The 5,686-nt window shown below is 48.2% G+C and overlaps 1 long non-coding RNA gene across 1 annotated transcript; it reads right to left on the bottom strand.

Moving 5' to 3' along the window:
- Positions 1-686: 686 nt before the first annotated feature.
- Positions 687-1,498, bottom strand: LOC115275510. Its single transcript, XR_003901594.1, has 3 exons — positions 1,423-1,498; positions 905-968; positions 687-774 (listed from the first exon to the last, which is right to left on the bottom strand). It is a non-coding gene; the product is annotated as an uncharacterized LOC115275510 (long non-coding RNA).
- Between the last annotated feature and the right edge of the window lie 4,188 nt (positions 1,499-5,686).

Here is a 5,686-nt window from a genome sequence, read left to right as displayed (position 1 = left end):
TTAGTGTAAGAGTTACCTTAAGATGACAACTGAGCGGCCATTTTGCTGTGGGTTGGAGAAAAAAAAAAAAAACACCGTGCACCGACGACCCCCGCCCCACCTGCAGACCTGGAATGTCCACGACAGTTTGAAAACAGCCAATCATGAAGCCCCAGCTTCCCATCACCCTGACAGAGGAGGCAACCTATCCCATCCTGCCACGTCCCTAAAGTGCCCTTATTTGGTGATCTGCCCTCCCAGGACCAGACTGGAAGTCTTTAACCCACAAAATACCTCACCCCTCCCGTACCAGGGGCGACTTCCCTGACTCCCCACTCCCGGAGTCACGGAACCTCGCCCCTCCTCACCACCCTGTGCTCCCACTCCTGGGGTCATGGAACCTCGCCCCGGAATCGCAGATCCCAATAAAGGCTTTCTTGGCTCCATAACTTGGTCTCTTTCTTTCCTCTCATCTCTGCCTCCATCTATTAAATCTTACACTTAGGCTCAGAGAATTTAAGGGATTCACCCAAGGTCTATGTGACTATAAAAATAAGTGCTCTTGATAAGTGAAAACATGTCTCAGACTTAAATGTAGAGTTGCTTGTTTCATTGCAAACCCTCTTTCCACAACACCCTGGCAGGGTCAGGAGGAGGGGAGGGGCTTGCCCTGGGCCTTGGTGATGATGAGACCTGGAGACCGAAGGAAAGCAGATGTTCCAAGCAGGGTGCGTTTTAGTATAGAGGCAGTGACAATCAGGTCGGGTTCTAGGAAACGTGATTAGATGTGTTTTCCTGAATAGGAGGAAACAATGGAATTAAGGTTGAACTGGAGGGCCTTGAATGTCAGACTAAGGAAGTTGGGCTGCAGTGGGCCCTGGAAAGCCATTGAAGCATTCAGAGGAGGGGAGTAACGTGATCTCACCAAGATGGGGAGGGGTCTCTAAATCATGACTCATCAGGAATGGTTGAAGAAATTGATGTCTAATCTGGAAAAGAGAAAGCTCATTGCATGGTGGGGGGAAGGGGGTGTTTACCAGATTTGGGGGAGAACGTGGTTGTTACTGGGTGAAGGATGAACAGACATTTCATGTGGGCTCGATGAGGGCTTGGAGGGGAAGCGAAGAGAGTCAGCAGGTAGGTGCTCTAGGGAGACAAATCCTCAGCTCAAACGAGGAAGAACTTTCTGGTCCTTTCAATGCACTTTAACTCCAGTTTACTGAGAGCTCATGGCACGCGGGGCGCACTGGGGATGGAGGGAGAATGGATACAGATGGTTCCTGCCCTGCCCCCACTGAGCTCCTGTAAAATGGGGAAGATGCACCTTGAACAGAAGCGCCCCAGAAATGGGTGTCCAGCGTGAGTACAGGCTGCTTTGAGACGTGCAAGCTCCCCATTACTGGTGTCTTCAAGAGAAATTTGTCAGGGAAAGGGGATTCTTACGCTCAGAGAAAGGCTAGGTGGATGACGTCGTAAGACTCTGGGCCGCTCCACACATTGCAAAATCTCCAGCAACCCTACATCCCATAATTGGAGGAAGGAAAAAACACAAATGATGAATTACTGTTGCCTTTTTTATGAAGCCCACACTCACACGTTTCGTCTTCACTGAGGCCACAGTGCGGAGTGCGGCTGAGCAGGAATTTCATCCTGCATGTAGCTGGGTGACTCCACCTATGAGTTGAAAGTCATTTAGCTAAGATTGTGACATAAACATGCAAATTATGGCCTGCCTGCAGGTCGGGGCTGTGGCTTCAGCAGTGGTGCAATCCTCCGGCAGCTAACATGACGCCGACTCAGGGCAGACTATGCAGTGGCACTGGCAAGGCCCTGCCGCTGACTAGCAGGCTACAGGGGAGTGGGCTGGGGCAGCAGGGAGGGGAGGAAGGAAGCCAGCCTGATGTCTGCACAACCCCACCCTGTCTACAGAGGAGTGTCGTGTCCACAATTGCATGGCGCTGAGCCCTGCTACAACCCTGCAGAGTGTGTGGGTAGGCCAGGGAGGAAACTGAGGCTCAGAGAAGTAAAAGTATCCTATCAAGGTCACATGGTGGGCAAACCTCAGAGTGCAGCTTTCTGCAGAGTCTTCTGAGTTCAACCTGGGCAACTTTCTACCACACCCGGGTTAAGACTGCTCAGCCACAGACTCTTTCCAAAGGAAGATCAAGTGGTCAGACACCACTGTCCATGCTTGTGGGTCCCAGTGCAAAAACTGCACCGCTCAGGACAGGGGGTTCGGTACAGTTAATAAGAATACTAATAATGTCAGTACTAATGGATTGCCTTGGGCTATGCCAGACAGACAGTGTGCTAAGTGCTTTGTATTCTGTTTTGATTTTTGCTATACTTCAACATTTCAACTTCACAAATGAGGAAACCGAGGCTCTGACAGGTAAGGTGACTCAGCAGAAACAGAATTTGGACTCCCTGTCTCTGTTACCTCTGGGTTCCTCTCCAAGGGCAGCACTGCCTCCCCATCACCTCTGCAGGTGGCCTTGCTAAGTCACTGAAAGTGTTGGGGGAGAAAAATTTCCCCTGCCCCTCAGTGTTCTTCAGTCTGGTCTATGAATTAAATTGATATGAGACAGGAGAAGATCAACTTTAATTACATGCATGAGGGGAATCCACATAAACGCAAGAGATTCCAAAGACAGGCAGGTATCGGTCGGGGATTCAGAGGGAAGGAAGGCAGTGCGCCACTGGAAGAATGGGAAGGGTCACGCTTTGGTGAGCAGGCCACCCAGGAACAACAGGACAAAGGGAGGAGTTGGATCTGACAGGCCTTGCTGGGCCCCTCCCCATCCACCAAGCCAAGTCCATGTCACACTGCCATTATCTAAGGTGACGGCACCCTTCCTGGAACAGGTCCTCTACAAAAAAACATTTTAGGCAACTGGGGAGGGAGGAGGTCAAAGTTTCTTCCTGAGTCTTGTGGGCCTTGGTTGCTTTCAACTTGAAATAATCCACATGCCCAAGTAGCACATGGTAGGGCAACTCATTCTGAACCCCTACGGTTCCCTCCTCTAAAACTTCCTTGGAAGTTTCACATATTAAAAGATGAGCCAGAGAGATCCAGGGGAAACACATGTGCCCACAGCCCCTTAAAGCAGTTCCCAGTCCCAGGAGTGGGGCCGTCCATCATGGGGCCTGGTGTGGTGAGCACATAGCGCAGAAGACAGGGGACAGGGGATGGGCGGTCTGTGCTCTACCTGTTGAAAAAGAAAGCCAAGAACAAGGCACAGATTGAAAAGGTGCCCATAGAGGAAACTTGGAGACAAGACGTGGAACTGGTAGAGATACCGGCCAGCTTTCTGATTCATAAATGTGGAAAAGTATGAATATGAAAAGGAGAGTTTGGTTTTGTCATGGCTGTTGGGTCGAGGTGCGAATGTAGGGTGTTTTCGCTTGCTTGCTTGCTTGCTTGCTTGCTTGCTTGCTTGCTTGTTTTAAAAGAGGGATAAGCTGTCTACTTTGTGACTGTGGTGGCTTCCTGGGCCTGGGAACTGGCCCTGGAAATCCTCACTTTAAGGTCAACTGTAAGGCTTGTCACCAAGGGTCTTGAGAGGGATGATCTGGGTCTGCTTTGAAGTGGTTTGCATGAATCCAGGAGGACTTTTTCTTTTATTTTGATAGCAATGTAGGTGGTTAGCAGTACCTCAAAAGGACTTTACCAGAGAGGTGACAACACATGTTTTCTTCTAAAGACCTTGAAGTACGCCCACTCTCTCAGTTGAAAGGAGTGGCAAGCCTTGTCTGTCAGTGGGGGCCATGCCTCTTTTACCTGTTGGTGGTATGTGATATGCTTCAAGTATACCAGTCAGTTCTTGCAGAGAGCTAGCCACAGCATCAAATTGTTTATTTCAGCTCCCTAATATTCGCTTCACCCATGGATCAAAGTTTGAGAGATGCCCATAGGCATTGGGCAACCAAACCATTTCCAAAGAAGTTGGTCCATGTCCCCTATTTGGAGTATTCTGAATCTTTATAAGAGGGAAAGGCAATGTTTCTGGACCAATTTCTTGACAGATTTTTCCTAAAGTGCTTTTTCATCTAGATTATTACATTCCACTTGCCCTGATGATCAAGAATGATACAGGGTATGAAATTTTAATGAGCACCCCAGAGTTTTTGCAAGCCAGCGGTTTATCTCTGCTGTAAAATGAGTTTCCTGGTCTGATTCGATCCATAAAGGGATGCCCAAATGAGAAACAATCTCCATTATTAATTTCTTTACCACTGTTGTGACATAAGCTCATCTAGTTGGATAGCATCAATCCATCCACTAAACGTGCAGACAATAACCAAACAGTGAGAATAGCCCAAGGCCAAGGGCAAATGTACAAAATCCATCTGAAGTACAGGAAAGGGCAGTGTGGCCCTACGAGGACTTCCTGGGGGGTATGACTTTCTTCCAGAAATTTGGTGAGATTCCCAGCAGTGCACCGGGAAATCATTTGGTCAGTAATTTTGTGGCTACCAGGGCAAAACCCATTGGCTCTTAGTTCCTTCACTATCCCTGTCTGCACATATGTCCCGTTGGGTGCAAGAGAAGTCCAAGCCAAAGAATTAGAAAAATAAAAATAAAAAGGAGGGGGCTATAGGAGGTCCATTTGGCCTATATAATTCATCTGATAATTGTTTGGCACCCTTTTGTATGCGACTGTCTTTTTCAGATGGTGGGGCATTGGCCTGAGAATTAATAATTTGGGTCAAGGATACAGGCAGGCTTGAAAAGTGGGTGGAGAGAGGATAAGAGGGTTCATTTCAGGCTGCGTATTTACCAGCTCTGTTAGTCCTATCATTTCCTAAAGATATAACATCAGTTTCCTTAATAAGGGAACAATGAACAATGGTAAATTTGGAAGGGAGTTAAACAGCTTGCAATAGGCCAGCAATTATATGCCCATTAACAATAAGAGTACCAGCAGAGGTTAAGCATTCACAGGCTTTCCAAATTGTGCCAACAGCATGGCAGTCTCCAAAAACATATTTGCGGTCTGTGTAAATAGTGGCAGTTTTCCCTTCTGTCAGTGTACAAGCCGCAGTAAGACCTGGGAGTTCAGCAGCTTGGGCTGATTTTCGTGGGCAAAAAATACGCCTCCTGTGTTCATGTGGGGAAACCCTGGCATATCCAGTTATTATGTTTCCCCAGAAATATCATTTATAGGAGCCATTACGAAATAGAATTCAGTCTGGGTGTTCAAAGGGAGGTCTGAGAGATCCTTTTGTGGCTTTGAGACCATTTCGATACTTTAAGGCAATCAAGGGGGAATAGAGTGGGCTCTCCGGGATCCGGGGATAGTCAGGTAGCTGGATTTCAAGTGTGGCAACCGGGTAACATGATGAAAAGCTTAGTCAAGAGCTTGCTCACAAGTGGTGCCTCGCTGTGCAGAGGGGTGCTGGGTTTTATGAACTTGGAAGAGAGCAGACTGCACACGAGGAGCACAGAGGTGAATGTGGGAGCCTCACGTAAGAGCGTTGGCTTTGTCAATCAAGCTGGCAGACACGGCCTCTGCATGTAGGCACAGGGCCACACCTGATGCCACAAGGTCTAACTGGCATGAGTGACATACCACGAAATATATCTGAGAGCCAAAAGATTGTCTTAAAAGGCCTGCAGCAAAATCCCATCATTTTTATGGCAGTACAGATAAAAAGGTTAAATTCAGTAAGCCAAGAGCTTGCGGGGGGGGGGGGGGGGGGGGGG

The sequence above is a fragment of the Suricata suricatta genome, chromosome 12 (genome assembly GCF_006229205.1).
Source record: "Suricata suricatta isolate VVHF042 chromosome 12, meerkat_22Aug2017_6uvM2_HiC, whole genome shotgun sequence".
Lineage (NCBI taxonomy): Eukaryota > Metazoa > Chordata > Mammalia > Carnivora > Herpestidae > Suricata > Suricata suricatta.
The sequence above is the reverse complement of the archived record's forward strand: the minus strand, read 5'-3'. Positions and strand labels throughout refer to the sequence as shown.